This window comes from Pseudophryne corroboree, chromosome 3 (assembly GCF_028390025.1).
Source record: "Pseudophryne corroboree isolate aPseCor3 chromosome 3, aPseCor3.hap2, whole genome shotgun sequence".
NCBI classification, from domain to species: domain Eukaryota; kingdom Metazoa; phylum Chordata; class Amphibia; order Anura; family Myobatrachidae; genus Pseudophryne; species Pseudophryne corroboree.
In genome coordinates this window covers 750,868,104-750,888,321 of record NC_086446.1, presented here as the reverse complement: position 1 = coordinate 750,888,321, position 20,218 = coordinate 750,868,104, and positions in this window count along the sequence as shown.

Below are 20,218 nucleotides of genomic sequence, written 5' to 3'. Positions count from 1 at the left end.
TCCATCTCCTCTGGGCACAGTTTCTCTAACTGAGGTCTGGAGGAGGGGCATAGAGGGAGGAGCCAGTGCACACCCATACTAAAAGTTCTTTATAGTGCCCATGTCTCCTGCGGAGCCCGTCTATACCCCATGGTCCTTAAGGAGTCCCCAGCATCCTCTACGGACTAGGAGAAAAAGACTTACCGGTAGGTTTAAAATCTTATTTTTTAATTTATCTGAATTAAACACATAGTTAAATACAGCTACTCCTATAATGGCTCTTCTGTGGTTTAACATGTATATGGAGCTCTACCCAGGGCCGGTTCTAGACATTGTGGCGCCCAGGGCAAAAGTTTCCTTCAGCGCTCCCCCATCCCCCCCCCCCCAACGGTGAAACAGGTGTAGTGCGCGCCCCAGGCGCGCATAAAAAATGGGGGTGTGGCTTCATAGGAAAGGGGCGTGGTCAGTTTTGCACCCTGTAGTTTTGCCCCCTGTAGAGCTGTGCCCCCTGCAGCTGTTGTGCCCCCAGCAGAAGTTGTGCCCCCTGCAGTAGTTGTGCCCCCTGCAGCTGTTGTCCCCCCTGCAGTAGTTGTTCTCCCTGCAGTAGTTGTTACCCCTGCAGTAGTTGTGCCCCTGCAGCTGTTGTGCCCCCTGCAGCTGTGCCCCCATTAGTTGTTGTCCCAGTAGTTGTGCCACCCTTAGTGTGGCCACCAGTAGCTGTGCCCCTAGTAAAAAAATAAAAAATACTTACCAGCCCTGTTCCTGCTTCCCGACCACTGCACTCAGTCTCCGCCGCCGGCGCCGCTCCTCTGATCTATGGGAGAGATGTCATGACATCTCTCCCATAGCGCCGCACAGAAAGGTCCTCTCCGCGAAGGGAAATGAGATGCTACCTCACTGCGTGTCTAGAGTCCCTTCGCAGAGAGGACCTTTCCCTAACCACCGCCGCCGCCATCCTAGTTAGTAGCGGCTCTTGCCACGGCGGCGGCGCTTACGGGACAGCAGCACCCAGGGCAAAAGTCCTACTTGCCCGTGGCAAGAGCTGCTACTGGCTCTACCATGTCATAACAAGTGTAAGAGGCTCTACCTTGGTGTAACATGTATAAGGGGCTCTACTGTGCTATAATACGTATAAGGAGCTCTACTTTGGCGTAACGCATATAAACGTCTCTAAAGGCATAACATGTTTAAGCGACTCTACTGTGGTGTAACCTGTATAAGCAGCACTGCTGTGTGGCATAATGTGTATAAGCGGCTCTACTGTGGCGTAATGTGTATAAGCATCTCTAGTGTGTGGAGTAAAGTGTATGAGCTGCTGTACTGCAGCAAAATGTGTATAAGCGAAACTATTGTGTGGCGTCGCATGTATAAGATGTACTACCGTATGGTGTTATGTGAATAATGGACACTACTGTGCGGTGTTATGTGAATTGGTAGTACTCTGTGGTCACGCCCCCTCCCTTGAAGCTACACCCCTATATTTTAGTAGCATTTCTTTAGTGCACACTGTCCATATTTTAGACATGGGGCACCCAAAGGAATCTTTTGTACTGAGCTCCGCACTAATTTAGGAATTAAAAAAAAAAAATATTTTCAAATGTAACATGCCACCGTGTGTTGGCCAGCCCCTAATTCAGTACAGGGGAGGGGGGCGCCAAAACATACCCTTGCTCCAGGCACCACAAGGCCGACTTCGGGATCACCACATCGATCATCCAGAACATAAGTATGCCGGGGAGGTTAGGGTTAGGCTGCAGGCAGGTAGGGTTAGGATTAGGCACTAAGGGGGACATGTACTAAGCGCTGATAAAAGTGGAGAAGTGGCCCATGGCGACCAATCAGCATTGACGTAACATTTAGAATTTGCATACTATAAACGTATACAGAGCAGCTGATTGGTTGCCATGGGCAACTTCTCCACTGGCTAACGTATCCCCTTTTATCACTGCTTAGTATCCATAAGGATGGGGGGTTAGGGTTAGGCACTAAGGGGTCAATTTACTAAGCCTTGGATGGAGATAAAGTGGATGGAGAGAAATGACCAGCCAATCAGCTCCTAACTGCCATGTCACAGGCTGGGTTTGAAAAATGACAGTTAGGAGCCTATTGGCTGGTACTATATCTCCGGCCACATTATCTCCATCCAAGGCTTAGTAAATAGACCCCTCAGTGGAGAGAGTTAGGCTGTGGAGAGTGAGGGTTAGGCACCATCGGGGAGGGTTAGAGTTAAGCTGTGGGAGAAGGGGGCGATGGTTAGGTCAGGCTGTGGAGAAGGAAGGTTAAGGTTAGGGGGGGGGGGGTAGAGGGGGAGGGTTAGAATACTTACCAACAAGGTGTCGAGATTCTGCGCATTAGGATACTGCTGTTGATATTCTGACCGCTGGCATCCCAAGCGCCCGGATCCTGATGCCATCTCAATATACATAGATGTGATTTAGCAGCATCCTAGCTCAGGTAATATATTCAGTAGCTCCTTCATTGTTGGCTGGGGAAGGGGTTACTTTAGACGACCCCCGAGGAGGCTAGGGTTAGGCTGAAGGGGGTGGGGGTGGGGTTAGAGTAAGGCTGCGAGGAGGGGGGGTTAGGGTTAGGCATCCATGGGGAGGGTTAGGGTTAGGCTGCGGGGGAGGTATGGTTAGGTTTAGGCTGTGGGAAGGGGGTGGTTAGGTCTAGGCACTACCGCAGGGAGGTTAGGGATAGGTGCTATAGCAAGAGGTTAGGGTTAGGCAGTGGGGGGGTTACAGTTAGGCTGCTGGGAGGGGGGTTAGTGTTAGGCACCCATTGGGAGGGTTAGGTTTAGGCTGCGGGGGAGGGAGGGTTAGGTTTAGGCACTGCCGCAGGGAGGTTAGGGATAGGCACTATAGCAGGAGGTTATGGTTAGGGGGGGTTAGAGTTGGGCTGCGGGGAGGAAAGGTTAGAGTTAGGCACCCACTGAGAGGGTTAGAGTTGGGCTGCTGGGGAGGGAGGGTTAGATTTAGGCTTCGGGGAGGGAGTGGTTAGGTTTAGGCACTGCCACAGGTAGGATAGGGTCAGGCACTATAAGGGAAGGTTAGGGTTAGGCTATGGGAAGGGAGGATTAGGGTGTAGAGGACAGGGGAGAACCTCCCCAACTCACCTCTGTTGGTTTTCAAACTTCAGGATCCTAGCATCAGTCTTCTGACCGCCGGGATCCCCTGCGCCAGCATTTCGTACTGAGGGGGTTACTCAGGTCGCATCGCTAAGCAATTCGACCGCAATAACCCCGGCGGTAGCAGTGCGCACACGCAGATATTGTACTGTGCATGCGCGGCTGCCAAATTTGTTTGGGTCACAGTGGGTGCAAATGTCTCTGCTTGGTAGTCAGGCAGAGGCGTTCACAGGATGGGCGGGGGCATCGAGTGTTGCAGGAGTGGGAAAACGGGGGCATGTCGGTGGCATTTTCAGGGAGGCTACGTGATGTCACACGCCGCCACTCCGATAGCAAAAATGGCAGCAGACCTCCTGCATCCGCAGCCTAGCTGCGGATGCAGGGGGTCGTCCACAGTTGTTGCGACCACAATTAAATTGCGGTTGCAGGGGGTGTGGCCTATCTGTGTGTGGAGGTGGACGTGCTGGGCCTGGGCTCCTGCTCAAGATATATATTTAGCCTCCCTTTGGCCCTTCCAGCTGTTGCTTGTGCCCCACTAGTGGTTTACTAAGGCTCCCCTGCACTGGGTAGGTGGGTTTGCGGAGCCGGCGGGTGCCCCCTGTGCCCGTGCGGGTTGCGGCCTACCAGCCTAGTTGGAGCCGGGGACTCCAGCCGGGTGCCATCCCGGACCAGAAATGACGCGACGGAGCCCTGATCGCGGACTGCAGCAGACTTTTCCCGGCCTCAACGGTGCTCTCCCGATCTGCCTCCTGCCCGACCCCACTGTGCAGCGTTCCGCCCGCTAGCCGCGGCGCCCTCTGTGTGGCTCGGTGCGACGGGAGAAGTGTGACGCGGATCGTCTGACGGAGCTCCCGGCGCTGACCGCGGCTGGCGCCGCCTCCTCCTCCTTCCATCCTCCGCTCTCCACTGCCCGGCCGAGAGAGTGGCCCTGTAACGGACGGGACACTCACCGCTTCCACCAACGAGTTCTCCCCCGCTGGCTGGGGCGCAGGTACCAGCACTGCTGCGGCTCAGGATTGGAGCCCGGCGGCGCCATCTTGGAGTCTGGCAGGCTGTAAATAATTAGAAGCTGTGGTTCTGTGGAGTGACACTGCCTGCTCTTACTGTGCTGCAGGTAGAGGGGGCTGCTGGGAACCCTCTCCCCTTTGCTTTTGGGGGATATTGACTGCCTAGGCTAGGCTCTGTCAAAGGAAACAGTGATCCTTGGAGTGGCCTGCAGCTGCCCTTACCCCACTTCTCACTACTCCCATCCTGTGTTATAGTGGGCTCCGTGACCTCTATTTTCCTGGCGCATAGTGACTGCACTACTGAGCGGATTCCTTGCCTGAATACGCTCTCTCTGCCTGACCAGGGGAACCGAAGCTGTGGGACCCTGTTGAGTCTCACCCCCTTGGTGCTGTTGTCTCACTTCCTTGTATTATAACAAATCATCTTGCCTATTGGAGTAGGCACTGCCATGTGAACTTATCCCACCTTCCTGGGAGTGGATGCTCCCTTCAACCACCATGTGCGGCCACCTCGAGGAGTAATGGCTGACACCTTCTGACACATACTTCTGGCATAGCGACCACGGGTTTGTCTTACTACCCCTACACTCTTCTGCTAGACCCGACACGGCAACGCGGCCAATCCGATATGTTCGCATTCCACGACCATGCAACCTGGTTTCTACAGTCTCAGCTGCACCTGTCCCTCTATTTTACATGATTGCTGCGTAGTGCTCTTCAAATATTTGTCCCCAGCTGCGTGAAACGGGAACGAGGGAGTGGACCCCGTGCGATTAGTGGCATCCTGTGCTTATGTTTCCGTTCTTGTCATAAAGGTGTTGTCGCTTACATCCTCTCCCTGCTACTCTTCACTGGGTTACCCTCTCCAGATTCAAAAGCCGCCCTTTCATGAGTCGCAGGAAACGTAAGGGAGTAAGAACCTCAGTCCGCCTGTCTGAAGTTCCCCCCCGCTCGGACCTTCGAAGATATCTCAATATCCAAAAAGGCACGGACATGTCAGCCCCGTCGACGCCCACCTCTCCCGCTCACTCTGAAGGGTCTGGGACACAAGTCGAATCCAGAGCGATCACACCTGCCCTGGGCTCCACTGGACAACAGGATATGCAGAAAGTCCTTAAACTCTTGCAGTCTTTGCCCACCAAGGCAGATTTCACATCCTTGGAGAGTAGGCTTCGGGACGTAGTACACTCTGAAGTGTCCACACTTCGGTCCGAATTGACTCAGCTGGGCTCTCGCATCGAAACGCTGGAGTCTACTGGAGAGGAATCTAATGCTTTCCATCATACACTGGTGGATACCATTAAACTCCAAGCAGAGGAGATTCAGAACCTTCACGACCATCTTGACGATTTAGACAATAGGGGACGCAGAAACAACCTGCGGGTGAGGGGCGTCCCTGAGGACATACCCCAACAAAACATCCCAGATGTCCTAAACAAAATCTTCGGTGCAGTCCTGGAGACCGATCCAAACGACTCAATTGTCTTCGACAGAGCACACAGGGCGCTGCGTCCTAGAGGCCTGCAGTCTGACCGGCCACGAGATATCATCTGTCGCCTACACTACTATAGCCAAAAAGACGAGATAATTAGAAAACTCCGGAACTCCGGCGACTTAGATTTCAATGGCTCGCCCATTCAGGTTTTTCAAGATCTTTCTCGTCACACCCTACAATCTAGACGCCAATTGAAGCCCTTAACGGATATCCTTCGTAAGAATAACATCAAATATAGATGGGGATTTCCCTTCAGCATTACAGCCACTAATGAGGGTCGGACGGCCACGATTCGGACCCCAGAGGATATCGCTCTCTTCTGCTCCACTCTGTCAATTGATCCAGTGCAGACCCCTGAGTGGCAATCCGTACGCTCGAGGATCCGCCCCCCTCAACCCCCACGGGTCGACCCTCCTTTTCAAACAGTGGGCTCCCCCCCAGCCTCGCAAAAGCGGAATCGCTCCTCCCTGTCCTCTGCATCTTCCTCACCGGCTGCGAAGACCTGAGTATCCCTCTATTTGTTTGTGACTTTTGTTTATGACATGGGAACTTTCAGCCCACGGACAGCTGTGTCACCACGCAAAGACTCTGCGGAGGGGGCCGTTACCTATTGGATGGATTTCCGCAGTGAGATTCTATGCAGTCGGAAGGCGCAATGCCTCTCAGGCCCTGTTTCTTTTTTTCTTTTTTTGATAATTGCCTTTGGCTTGAGGGGTCTGAACATTGTATAACTCGTGTAGGGAGATGACCCCACATCTCTACCAAAGTATATACTGCTTTAAATTAGTTTGGGGTGCGTATTGATATCATTATGTTGATCATTTGTGTCTGCATTCTTGTGGTCGCTAAAGGAAAAAAAAAAAGATGTTTTATATATAGTTTTTTTTTTTTATTATTATTATTATAGGTGGTTTGTGTCGGAGGGTGGATCCATTCCTCCCTTGTTACCCCGTTTGCACCGCAATGTCTGGTCCCGGACCGATCGATGGGACTATTGTCTCTGTCGCTCGAACAACCGGGAGCGGTGTTTTGTTTCTTTTTTGGTTTCTGGTTCGTTTGTTTTATACTGTTATGTCTTCTTGTTCTGCTGTTCTACTACCCTCTTCTTCTCTTTTCTCTTTTTTCCTTCCGGTTCTCTCCTCCCTTCCCGCGCTAGCTGGATTTGCTTGTGCTCGACCCCTGCCCCATTTTGTTGGAATCTTTATGAGGCTAGATCCAACATTTTTTCTTTTTTTTTCCTTTTTTAAGCCAAAAATATGGCGCTGATAAATGTGGTTTCTATTAACGCCCGGGGACTCAACATTCCTGAGAGACGGTCAAGGGCCCTGCGAGAACTTAAGGCTGAGAAAGCAGATGTTGCCTTTGTGCAAGAAACCCACTTTAAAGAGGGGGCAGCCCCTTCTCTCAGGAATAGGGACTTCCCTACAGGTTATTTTTCTAATAATACTGAAGGTAAAACCCTTGGGGTAGCAATATTGTTCGCCAAACATGTTGCCCTTGCTGATGTTGTATGTCATCACCTTATTCCCGGCAGGGCTCTGCTTCTTAATTTCAATGTGGCCAATGGGGCTCTCACCTTTCTTAACATCTATGCCCCGAATAAGGCACAGCCGGCATTTTTAGAAAGGGTCCTTACCCTAGCCCAGCCCCATATTAACGGAATTATGCTCTTCGGTGGGGACTTAAATTTTTCCCTGGAACCTCGTTTAGACTCCTCTAACCCCTCGCCTAGGTACTCTGATAAACTCCATCGTAGGGTCTGGAGAATTCTACATAACTTCCAACTCATTGACGTATGGAGGATACAACACCCCTCTACTCGTGACTTCACTTTCTACTCACACCCGCACAACACTTACACTAGGATTGACTACTTATTTATCACGCATAGGTTTTTACATTTGGTTGAAGTCTCTGCTGTGGGTAACATATCCTGGGCTGATCATGCTCCAGTCTCTTTGAGGGTTCGTTTGTCCCCTCCTCGCCTCAATTCTTACACATGGAGATTGAATGAGCTGATCCTTCAGGATCCGTATTGCCAGCAGCAGATTAGGGAAGCTATCACTGACTATATTGACGTGAACGACACTGCTGAGATCTCTAAAGTGGTGATCTGGGAGGCCCATAAGTGTGTTATAAGGGGCAAACTCATACAACTAGGTGCTCTAAGGAAAAAACAACACATGGCGGCTCGGGTGGCCTTGATCCAAAAAATTCAGGCCCTAGAACTTCTCCATAAATCCGCTTTGTCAGAGGATACCCTTCGGCCTCTATTATTGGCTCGGAAGGAACTAGACTCACTTATGTCTCACAGACTGAAATTAGAGGCGAAGAAATGCCGTAGTCTGTATTTTCTATGGGGGAATAAACCTGGGAAGCTGCTGGCACGGGCACTCCAGGCCCAACGGGCAGCATCTTTTATATCCAAGGTTAAATCACATGCCGGACCAACACGGAATACCATGACAGAGATAGCAGCAGCCTTCCGAAGTTATTACACCGAGTTATATAACCTCAGAGGCTCTACTGAAGCCGGGCTTGACCTCTCCAGAAAGGCCTCTATTGCAGAGTTCCTACATGAAATTAATATTCCCACACTTTCACCAGAGGAAGTTGAATCACTCGAGGCCCCCTACACTCTTTCAGAGCTTGAGGAAGCTATTAAAACTACCCCTAATGGCAGAAGTCCAGGCCCCGACGGGATCCCGCTGGCATATTATAAGACATTTGGAGATGTTCTGTTGCCACTGATGCTTAGAGCATTTAACCAGGTTTCGGACCGGTCCCCCTTCTCTCCCCAGTCTCTGCTTGCACACATTACGGTGATCCCTAAGGAGGGTAAGGACCTGGCCCAATGTTCCAGCTATAGACCCATTTCCCTGTTAAATGTAGATTTAAAGCTCTTCGCCAAATTAATGGCGAATCGCCTAAAACTCTTTCTTCCGACCCTAGTGCACTCGGACCAAGTGGGTTTTGTCCCGGGCCGTGAGGCTAGAGATAACACCACGAAGGTCCTGGATTTAATTTCTTACGCCTCAACCTGTAAATCTCCTTCTATTCTTCTCTCTACTGACGCGGAAAAAGCGTTTGATAGAGTTGATTGGGATTTTCTGTTGGGGGTAATGGAACACTTGGGCTTGGGCCGAGTAGGTCTCCAGAGACTTAGGGCCCTGTATTCTGGGCCCGCGGCTCGTGTCCGTATAAATGGGGAGCTGTCGGACCCATTCCAGATACGGAATGGCACTCGTCAGGGTTGTCCTTTGTCACCGCTTATCTTTGTGCTATGCATGGAGGCCCTGGCGAGGGCCATTCGTCAGAACGTGAACATCACGGGGCTGCAGGTGGGAAAGACGGAATATAAGCTTGCCTTGTTTGCGGACGATCTCCTCACAGTGATATCCAACCCTCTGACCTCAGTACCCAATCTCCTTAAAGAGTTTAAACGTTTTGGCACTCTCTCCAATTTCAAAATTAACTTGCAAAAGTCCACGGCATTAAATTTAACATTGGATCAGACGAGTCTCCAAGTTCTCCAATCCATTTCGCCCTTCGCATGGCACCCAACACAATTAAAATATTTAGGGGTGATCCTCCATAGGGATCTTTCTCAGATTTACCACTCAAATTTTCCCCCACTTTTATCCAAACTCCAATCTGACCTTACCAAATGGGGTGGGGAAAAAAATTTCATGGATAGGTAGAATAGGAGTAGTTAAGATGAATATCTTACCCAGAATCCTGTACCTGTTGCAAACATTGCCCATCGCTATCCCTCGAGCATGGTTTACCTCCCTACAACGTAAGATTAGAGACGACTACGTTTGGGCGGGACGAAAGCCACGATTTAAGCATGACATTCTTTTTAGACGAAAATACCAAGGAGGTCTCCAACTTCCCCACTTTTTCTCATACTACCAAGCAGTACTCCTTACGAGAGTAATGGAGTGGAGCCGCGAGCTCCATAGGAAACAATGGGTAGATATCGAATTGGCCTCTCTCCCCTCCCTTAGCTCGGATTCCCCTTGGCTCTCTAAAGTCCCCCAGGTAATGCATCCACTGGCTGGCCCTATATTTCTGTGTTGGCGTCTTCTACGTACCCTTCCTCACGTTTCCGCGCCCCCTTCTCCACTTTTGCCATTGTTTGGGAATCCTGAGTTTCCCCCAGGATGCCACTCCTTGTCGTTTTGTTTATGGCGAGAAAGAGGCATCCTGAGAGTAGATCAGCTACTGGACGCGTCTGGCATAATACCCTTCCCCGAACTGCAGGCTAAATGGAATCTACCTAACAAAGAAATATGGAGGTATCTTCAAATTAAACATTACCTAATGACTCTTTGCTCTTCTGGGAGGGGTAAACGAGCTATGACTTTGTTCGAGCAGCTGTGTCTCTCCCAATCATATCCCAGACACACTCTATCTACGTTTTATAAATGGATAATAGACCACAGATTTTCTACCCAACCTAAGTATGTCAAGGATTGGGAACTAGATCTCGCGGGTTTAGTAACTACAGATGATTGGGAAGATATATATAATAATACTTTTTCCTTAACTACCAATGTTTTGGCCCTGGAGACTCACTACAAAGTACTCACAAGGTGGTATAGATGCCCAAATCTCCTTGCGAAAATCTACCCCGGAGTACCCAACACATGTTGGCGATGTGGGACAGCCGTGGGTACCCCCCTACATATATGGTGGGAATGTTCTCTTCTTCAACCATATTGGAACAAAGTGGTGGAGGCAACTAACATTATTCTTGGCGAAGATCTACCCTGTTGTACTAGTTTTTGGCTATTAAATCTTACTCGTACACCCAGACATCGACTTAAGAAATCACTATTACGCCACATTTTAAGTGCCTCCAAGGCAATCATTCCAGTACACTGGAAATCTACAGTGATTCCTACTATGAAGGAGTGGAACGCCCGCCTAGATCATTATATGGCAATGGAGGACTTCATTGCATCTCTAGAAGTGGGAAACACATCCTTTAATGCCACTTGGAGCCCTTGGCTCGAATACAAAGAGACAATCCATTATACATCTTCCCTCTGAGGATAAAACCTCATTTTCTCTTACATTTAAGTAGCCCCCTGCTATTGATGAGGCTGGGATCCATGAGTTGGGAGGAGAGAACCCCCCCCCCCCCTCTTTTTCTTGCTCTAAATATTTTTCCTTGGGATACCCTTTCCCCTCCTCCCCTATCTCGGGAGTAACTTTACTCCTTTTCTCTGGGCTCTTTCTCTCTTGTTCTTTATCTTCCCTCTCCCTCTTCTATTTTCTGCTTTTTTACATATCTGAGTAGTTGTAACCCTAGATTTGTTTCTGGAGACACAATATGTTAGTCGAAATGCAGCACATTCCCTCTACGGATCCTGTTAGTGCTCACATCTCCGGGCTCTTTTTGATGTTGTATCTCGATTATGACTACTCGTTGTTTATATTGTTGAAATTATCAATAAAAATTAATTTGCAAAAAAAAAATTGCGGTTGCAGCCACTGGGCAGGCCATTCTGCATGCTGCGATGGGTGGCCCCCAGCATGCGAAAGGACAGATTGCAGATTCTGCTTTGTAGCAGACTCTGCAATCCGTACTGAATAACCCCTGAATCCGCGGTGTGTATGTTCTTTGTGACAGGCTACCACAACTTTGCCTATTTATGTGTTTCCCATGCTCTGTAGTTCATTGTCTCTGTTATAGTATTGAGGAACATATTGCTACTCTCTAAATGACATGTATACATAATGCATTATTAACGAAATACAATAAGTATTGAATACACATACATTCAGAAATATACTGAATTCATCTAAGGAAACCCTTTATGTATCAGTGTCAATAGCTTAGACCTTGATGTTAAATTAATTAGAATTGGGCCCACAGGAAAGAAGATGATATATAATATTTTTCTATTTATTAATTTTCACTATTGCTTTGTTTGAGATGTTTTTTTTTTTGCTTATTCGCACGATTACTATTGAAGAGTAAATACCGATAGTGCTTTCTGCCATATAATGGAACCATGTTGATGCGTATGAGAGGCCAGAGCAGGTGGTTGTTTTCTGTGGCAGCATTTAACGGGGGTCATTCCGAAATGATCGTAGCTGTGCTAAATTTAGCACAGCTACGATCATTCACACTGACATGCGGGGGGACGCCCAGCACAGAGCTATCCCGCCCCGCATGTCAGTGCCGCCCCCCCCCCCCCCCCTCAGAAGTGCAAAGGCATCGCACAGCGGCGGTTCCTTGGCACTTCAAGAGTAGCTCCCGACCAGCGCTGCTTTAGCGTGCTGGCCGGGAGCTACTCATCGCTCCCCGGCCCGCAGCGGCTGCGTGTGACGTCACGCAGCCGCTGCGGCCCACCCACCCCCCGTTCGGTCCGGCCACACCTGCGTTGGCTAGACCGCGCCCACGAAACGGCGTCCAAATGATGCTGTTCCGCCCAGCCGCCCCCCCCCCACACCCACCCAGCAACCTCCTCTTCCTGTCAATCAGGCAGAGGCGATCGTAGCAGCCCGACGGACTTTGGCGCATGCGCAGTTCTGACCCTATCGCACCGCTGCGATAAACTGCAGCGTGCGATCGGGAATGACCCCCAACGTTCTAATAACATTGCACCATGAAAGAAAGGCCAGAGTAGACTGCGAGAGCCATTATCCCGGAAAATGTTGCTGTGTACTGTGCCTCGCACCTCTACCTATGCCCACTCTCACTATGGATCTCATTATAAAACAATAAGCTCTCACAATCCCCAAGGTTATTCCCCATATCATAAACTATTAACATAACAAGAATAATTCAACAGTAACTTTCTTCCTCTTCCTCCATCCATACCTAGGGGGGTGCGGGCTGCACCCGGGTGTCACCCTCTGTGGGGAGATCCCAAAATGCCGGCTCCTCCTCAGTGGCAGGAGCTGGGTGCTCAGGGGGCGCTGTGGCATTATGTGCCACACTCGGCTCCTGACACAGTGTAGGAGCCGGCAGTGCAGCTGCACAAGTCTCCTGAGGCAACCCAGCATATCCGGCAATGATGGGCATGCCTCCGAAGTGATCAAATGGTTCTGGGAGCGAGGCATTTTCAGCTGCACCGGGTATCTGTGATCCTAGTGACGCCCCTGCTTCCACCCAGCCACACATTTGACTACTTATGGATGTGTTAACACTAAGGGGATACTAAAATCAAGGATTGGGCCTACTCACAGTCATTAGGCGCCCAGAAATTAGGACAGTAGAAGCAGGGTAGGTGGAAGGTGGGATGGAAGTGAGGGGACAGAGCAATGTTTGGGAATAGGATGGTGTTACCGTCCCATAATTCAGGATGTTGTCTTTTTTATTGATTTTTTCTTGGGGTCTATTTGGCTAATTCAGACCTGATCGGTGCTGTGCGGTTTCTCACAGCAGCGATCAGGTCTGAACTGCGCATGCGCCGGCGCCGACGGCTGACTTAGCCCTGCAATCGCCTCTGCCTGATTGATAAGCAGAGGCGGACGCTGGGAGGGAGGGGGCGGGCCGGCAGCGTTTGGCTGGCGTTTATGGGGCATGGTCCGGGCAACGCAGGCGTGCCCGGACCCTTTGGGGGGACAGGCCGTGGTAGCTGCGTGACATCACACGCAGCCGCTGCGACACGGACAGCGACGAGTATCTCCCTGCCAGCACGCAGGAGCTGCGCTGGCTGGGAGCTACTCTTCCACTACTAAAGCATTGCCTCTGTGCGATGCTTTTGTACTTGCGCGGGGGAGGGGGGGGGGGGGTCGTGTCTGACATGCATGCCCTGTGCTGGGCGTCCCCCCCCCACATGTCAGGGAAGCTGATCGTAGATGTGCTAAATTTAGCACATCTACGATCAGGTCTGAATCACCCCCAATGTACTAAGACTTGGAGAGAGATAAAGTAGATGGAGATAAAGTACCAACCAACCAGCTTCTGACATTTTTCAAAGACAGCCTGTGACATGGCAGTTAGGAACTGATTGTCTGGCATTTTATTTCCATCTACTTTATCTCTCTCCAAGGCTTAGTACATAGGGCGGGATGCACTAACCCTCGCTGGTACATCCAGCCACACATCGCAGTGACATCGCATTGTTACTAACCACATATGCACTAACATATACCATTAGTACCACAAAGGACAGCTCTGCCGATGAGCGCTCCCCTTTGCGATCAGCGCAGGTCACTGGACTTCCGGGTTTATGATCCTGGGGGCCCGTGTGCACATGCGTAGAAGGACGCATTGGCCACGGGGGTGCTGGGGGGGATCCGATCTGTTTTGAAAACTAACAAAATGAAAACAATGTGCAATAGTTATTACAATGAGAATATACATGAACAGAGCATGGGAGCCGTTGCTATGGCAGCGTTCATTCTCAGCCAATCATCGCTTCCCCATTCATTTCTACGGCAGTGTTGGCAAGTGACCTGTCATTTCTTGAGGCCACGTTGGGTTCTGTTTGTTATGTTGACAAGACCCGTGGATGCCTATTTGGAATGAAGAGGAACCAATCCAAGAATTTGGTAGGTATTAAATTGGGGAAGAGGATTGTGTGTTTTATGTGGTGTCTGTGTATTTTGGTGATTTTATTAGAATTAGGTGGACTAGAAGCACCAGCAGGCCTTTAATGTCCATGCATGCTGGCACTTGTTCTGCGGATGGGGCCCGGAGGTACTCCTTCTCCTGCTTCTCCTCCTGGAAGCAGCTCAGCTGCTGTCCCCCCTTTGGCAGTGGCTCTCCCGGAGACTCGCACAGCAGCCAGTCACTATTTTTATCGCTGGTGTCCCAGCACGCCGCATTACAGGGAAGAAGCACTCAATAAACTACAGCTCCCAGTAGCCCTTAGCGCTGGAATGCTTCGGCGCTAAGGGTTACTGGGAGCTGTAGTTTATTTAGTGCGTCTACTTCCCTGTAATGCGGCGCGTTTGGACACCAGCGCTAACAATAGTGACTGACTGGCAGGACTGACTGATCTGAAAGGGCCCCAGAGATTAGTGATGTGCACCGGACATTTTTCGGGTTTTGTGTTTTGGTTTTGGATTCGGTTCCGCGGCCGTGTTTTGGATTCGGACGCGTTTTGGCAAAACCTCACCGAAAATTTTTTGTCGGATTCGGGTGTGTTTTGGATTCGGGTGTTTTTTACAAAAAACCCTAAAAAACAGCTTAAATCATAGAATTTGGGGGTCATTTTGATCCCATAGTTTTATTAACCTCAATAACCATAATTTCCACTCATTTCCAGTCTATTCTGAACACCTCACACCTCACAATATTATTTTTAGTCCTAAAATTTGCACCGAGGTCGCTGGATGGCTAAGCTAAGCGACACAAGTGGCCGACACAAACACCTGGACCATCTAGGAGTGGCACTGCAGTGTCAGGCAGGATGGCACTTCAAAAAAATAGTCCCCAAACAGCACATGATGCAAAGAAAAATTAAAGAAAAAAGAGGTGCAAGATGGAATTGTCCTTGGGCCCTCCCACCCACCCTTATGTTGTATAAACAGGACATGCACACTTTAACGAACCCATCATTTCAGCGACAGGGTCTGCCACACGACTGTGACTGAAATGACTGGTTGGTTTGGGCCCCCACCAAAAAAAGAAGCAATCAATCTCTCCTTGCACAAACTGGCTCTACAGAGGCAAGATGTCCACCTCATCATCATCCTCCGATTCCTCACCCCTTTCACAGTGTACATCCGCCTCCTCACAGATTATTAATTCGTCCCCACTGGAATCCACTATCTCAGGTCCCTGTGTACTTTGTGGAGGCAATTGCTGCTGGTGAATGTCTCCACGGAGGAATTGATTATAATTCATTTTGATGAACATCATCTTCTCCACATTTTCTGGAAGTAACCTCGTACGCCGATTGCTGACAAGGTGAGCGGCTGCACTAAACACTCTTTCGGAGTACACACTGGAGGGAGGGCAACTTAGGTAGAATAAAGCCAGTTTGTGCAAGGACCTCCAAATTGCCTCTTTTTCCTGCCAGTATACGTACGGACTGTCTGACGTGCCTACTTGGATGCGGTCACTCATATAATCCTCCACCATTCTTTCAATGGTGAGAGAATCATATGCAGTGACAGTAGACGACATGTCAGTAATCGTTGGCAGGTCCTTCAGTCCGGACCAGATGTCAGCACTCGCTCCAGACTGCCCTGCATCACCGCCAGCGGGTGGGCTCGGAATTCTTAGCCTTTTCCTTGCACCCCCAGTTGCGGGAGAATGTGAAGGAGGAGATGTTGACGGGTCACGTTCCGCTTGACTTGACAATTTTCTCACCAGCAGGTCTTTGAACCTCTGCAGACTTGTGTCTGCCGGAAAGAGAGATACAACATAGGTTTTAAATCTAGGATCGAGCACGGTGGCCAAAATGTAGTGCTCTGATTTCAACAGATTGACCACCCGTGAATCCTGGTTAAGCGAATTAAGGGCTCCATCCACAAGTCCCACATGCCTAGGGGAATCGCTCTGTTTTAGCTCCTCCTTCAATGTCTCCAGCTTCTTCTGCAAAAGCCTGATGAGGGGAATGACCTGACTCAGGCTGGCAGTGTCTGAACTGACTTCACGTGTGGCAAGTTCAAAGGGTTGCAGAACCTTGCACAAAGTTGAAATCATTCTCCACTGCGCTTGAGTCAGGTGCATTCCCCCTCCTTTGCCTATATCGTGGGCAGATGTATAGGCTTGAATGGCCTTTTGCTGCTCCTCCATCCTCTGAAGCATATAGAGGGTTGAATTCCACCTCGTTACCACCTCTTGCTTCAGATGATGGCAGGGCAGGTTCAGGAATGTTTGGTGGTGCTCCAGTCTTCTGTACGCGGTGGCTGAATGCCGAAAGTGGCCCGCAATTCTTTGGGCCACCGACAGCATCTCTTGCACGCCCCTGTCGTTTTTTAAATAATTCTGCACCACCAAATTCAATGTATGTGCAAAACATGGGACGTGCTGGAATTTGCCCAGATGTAATGCACGCACAATATTGCTGGCGTTGTCCGATGTCACAAATCCCCAGGAGAGTCCAATTGGGGTAAGCCATTCTGCGATGATCTTCCTCAGTTGCCGTAAGAGGTTGTCAGCTGTGTGCCTATTCTGGAAAGCGGTGATACAAAGCATAGCCTGCCTAGGAACGAGTTGGCGTTTGCGAGATGCTGCTACTGGTGCCGCCGCTGCTGTTCATGCTGCGGGAGGCAATACATCTACCCAGTGGGCTGTCACAGTCATATAGTCCTGAGTCTGCCCTGCTCCACTTGTCCACATGTCCGTGGTTAAGTGGACATTGGGTACAACTGCATTTTTTAGGACACTGGTGAGTCTTTTTCTGAGGTCTGTGTACATTTTCAGTATCGCCTGCCTAGAGAAATGGAACCTAGATGGTATTTGGTACCGGGGACACAGTACCTCAATCAAGTCTCTAGTTGGCTCTGAATTAACAGTGGATACCGGAACCACGTTTCTCACTGCCCAGGCTGCCAAGGCCTGAGTTATCTGCTTTGCAGCAGGATGACTGCTGTGATATTTCATCTTCCTCGCAAAGGACTGTTGGACAGTCAATTGCTTACTGGAAGTAGTACAAGTGGTCTTCCGACTTCCCCTCTGGGATGACGATCGACTCCCAGCAGCTACAACAGCAGCGCCAGCAGCAGTAGGCGTTACACTCAAGGATGCATCGGAGGAATCCCAGGCAGGAGAGGACTCGTCAGACTTGCCAGTGACATGGCCTGCAGGACTATTGGCTTTCCTGGGTAAGGAGGAAATTGACACTGAGGGAGTTGGTAGTGTTGTTTGCGTGAGCTTGGTTACAAGAGGAAGGGATTTACTGGTCAGTGGACTGCTTCCGCTGTCACCCAAAGTTTTTGAACTTGTCACTGACTTATGATGAATGCGCTGCAGGTGACGTATAAGGGAGGATGTTTCGAGGTGGTTAACGTCCTTGCCCCTACTTATTACAGCTTGACAAAGGCAACACACGGCTTGACACCTGTTGTTCGCATTTGTGTTGAAATAATTCCACACAGAAGAGGTGATTTTTTTTGTATTTTGACCAGGCATGTCAATGGCCATATTCGTCCCACGGACAACAGGTGTCTCCCCGGGTGCCTGACTTAAAGAAACCACCTCACCATCAGAATCCTCCTTGTCAATTTCCTCCCCAGCGCCAGCAACACCCATATCCTCATCCTGGTGTACTTCAACAGTGACATCTTCAATTTGACTATCAGGAACTGGACTGCGGGTGCTCCTTCCAGCACTTGCAGGGGGCGTGCAAATGGTGGAAGGCGCAAGATCTTACCCGTCCAGTGTTGGGAAGGTCAGGCATCGCAACCGACACAATTGGACTCTCTTTGGGTATTTGTGATTTAGAAGAACGCACAGTTCTTTGCTGTGCTTTTGCCAGCTTAAGGGGCCCTACACACTCGGCGATGCGCCGCCGAGGTGCCCGACGGCCGATACGGCCGACGAGCAACCCGGCGGCGGGGGGGCAGTGACGGGGGGAGTGAAGTTTCTTCACTCCCCCCGTCACCCGGCTGCATTGAAGTGCATGCACAGCCGACGGGAGATCAGCGATGAACGAGCGCGGGGCCGCGCATCGTTCATCGCTGGAGTCTCCACACTGAAAGATATGAACGAGTTCTCGTTCATTTATGAATGAGATCGTTCATATCTTTCAGAATATCGGCATGTGGGGTGGTCTTCTGTTTGCCGGCGGTCGGGCTCCCGGCGCTCAGTATACCGGCGCCGGGAGCCCGACAGCCGGAATACCGACAATTATTTTCCCTCGTGGGGGTCCACGACCCCCATAGAGGGAGAATAAAATAGTGTGGCGCGCGTAGCGCGCCACCGTGCCCGTAGCGTGGTGAGCGCAGCGAGCCCGCAAGGGGCTCATTTGCGCTCGCCAAGCTGTCGGTAAGCCGGCGGTCGGGCTCCCGGCGCCGGGATGCTGGTCGCCGGGAGCCCGACCGCCGGCCAGCCGTAGTGAACCCGGCATGTGTGTAGGGCCTATTAGTCTTTTCATTTTTCTAGCGAGAGGATGAGTGCTTCCATCCTCATGTGAAGCTGAACCACTAGCCATGAACATAGGCCAGGGCCTCAGCCGTTCCTTGCCACTCCGTGTCGTAAATGGCATATTGGCAAGTTTACGCTTCTCCTCAGACGCTTTTAATTTTGATTTTTGGGTCATTTTACTGAACTTTTGTTTTTTGGATTTTACATGCTCTCTACTATGACATTGGGCATCGGCCTTGGCAGACGACGTTGATGGCATTTCATCGTCTCGGCCATGACTAGTGGCAGCAGCTTCAGCACGAGGTGGAAGTGGATCTTGATCTTTCCCTATTTTAACCTCCACATTTTTGTTCTCCATTTTTTAATGTGTGGAATTATATGCCAGTATCAATAGCAATGGCCTACTACTATATTTACTGCGCACAACTGAAATGCACCACAGGTATGGATGGATAGTATACTTGACGACACAGAGGTAGGTACTGCAGTGGCCTTCCGTACTGCTATATATAGTATACTGGTGGTCACTGTCAGCAAACTGCAAAACTAAAATGCACCACAGGTATAGAATGTAGATGGATAGTATACTTAATGAATGACGACACAGAGGTAGGTACAGCAGTGGCCTTCCGTACTGCTATATATAGTATACTGGTGGTCACTGTGTCAGCAAACTGCAAAACTAAAATGCACCACAGGTATAGAATGTAGATGGATAGTATACTTAATGAATGATGACACAGAGGTAGGTACAGCAGTGGCCTTCCGTACTGCTATATATAGTATACTGGTGGTCACTGTGTCAGCAAACTGCAAAACTAAAATGCGCCACAGGTATAGAATGTAGATGGATAGTATACTTAATGAATGACGACACAGAGGTAGGTACAGCAGTGGCCTTCCGTACTGCTATATATAGTATACTGGTGGTCACTGTGTCAGCAAACTGCAAAACTAAAATGCACCACAGGTATAGAATGTAGATGGATAGTATACTTAATGAATGACAACACAGAGGTAGGTACAGCAGTGGCCTTCCGTACTGCTATATATAGTATACTGGTGGTCACTGTGTCAGCAAACTGCAAAACTAAAATGCGCCACAGGTATAGAATGTAGATGGATAGTATACTTAATGAATGACGACACAGAGGTAGGTACAGCAGTGGCCTTCCGCACCGTACTGCTATATATAGTATACTGGTGGTCACTGTGTCAGCAAACTGCAAAACTAAAATGCACCACAGGTATAGAATGTAGATGGATAGTATACTTAATGAATGACGACACAGAGGTAGGTACAGCAGTGGACTTCCGTACTGCTATATATAGTATACTGGTGGTCACTGTGTCAGCAAACTGCAAAACTAAAATGCACCACAGGTATAGAATGTAGATGGATAGTATACTTAATGAATGACGACACAGAGGTAGGTACAGCAGTGGCCTTCCGTACCGTACTGCTATATATAGTATACTGGTGGTCACTGTGTCAGCAAACTGCAAAACTAAAATGCACCACAGGTATAGAATGTAGATGGATAGTATACTTAATGAATGACGACACAGAGGTAGGTACAGCAGTGGCCTATCGTACTGCTGTA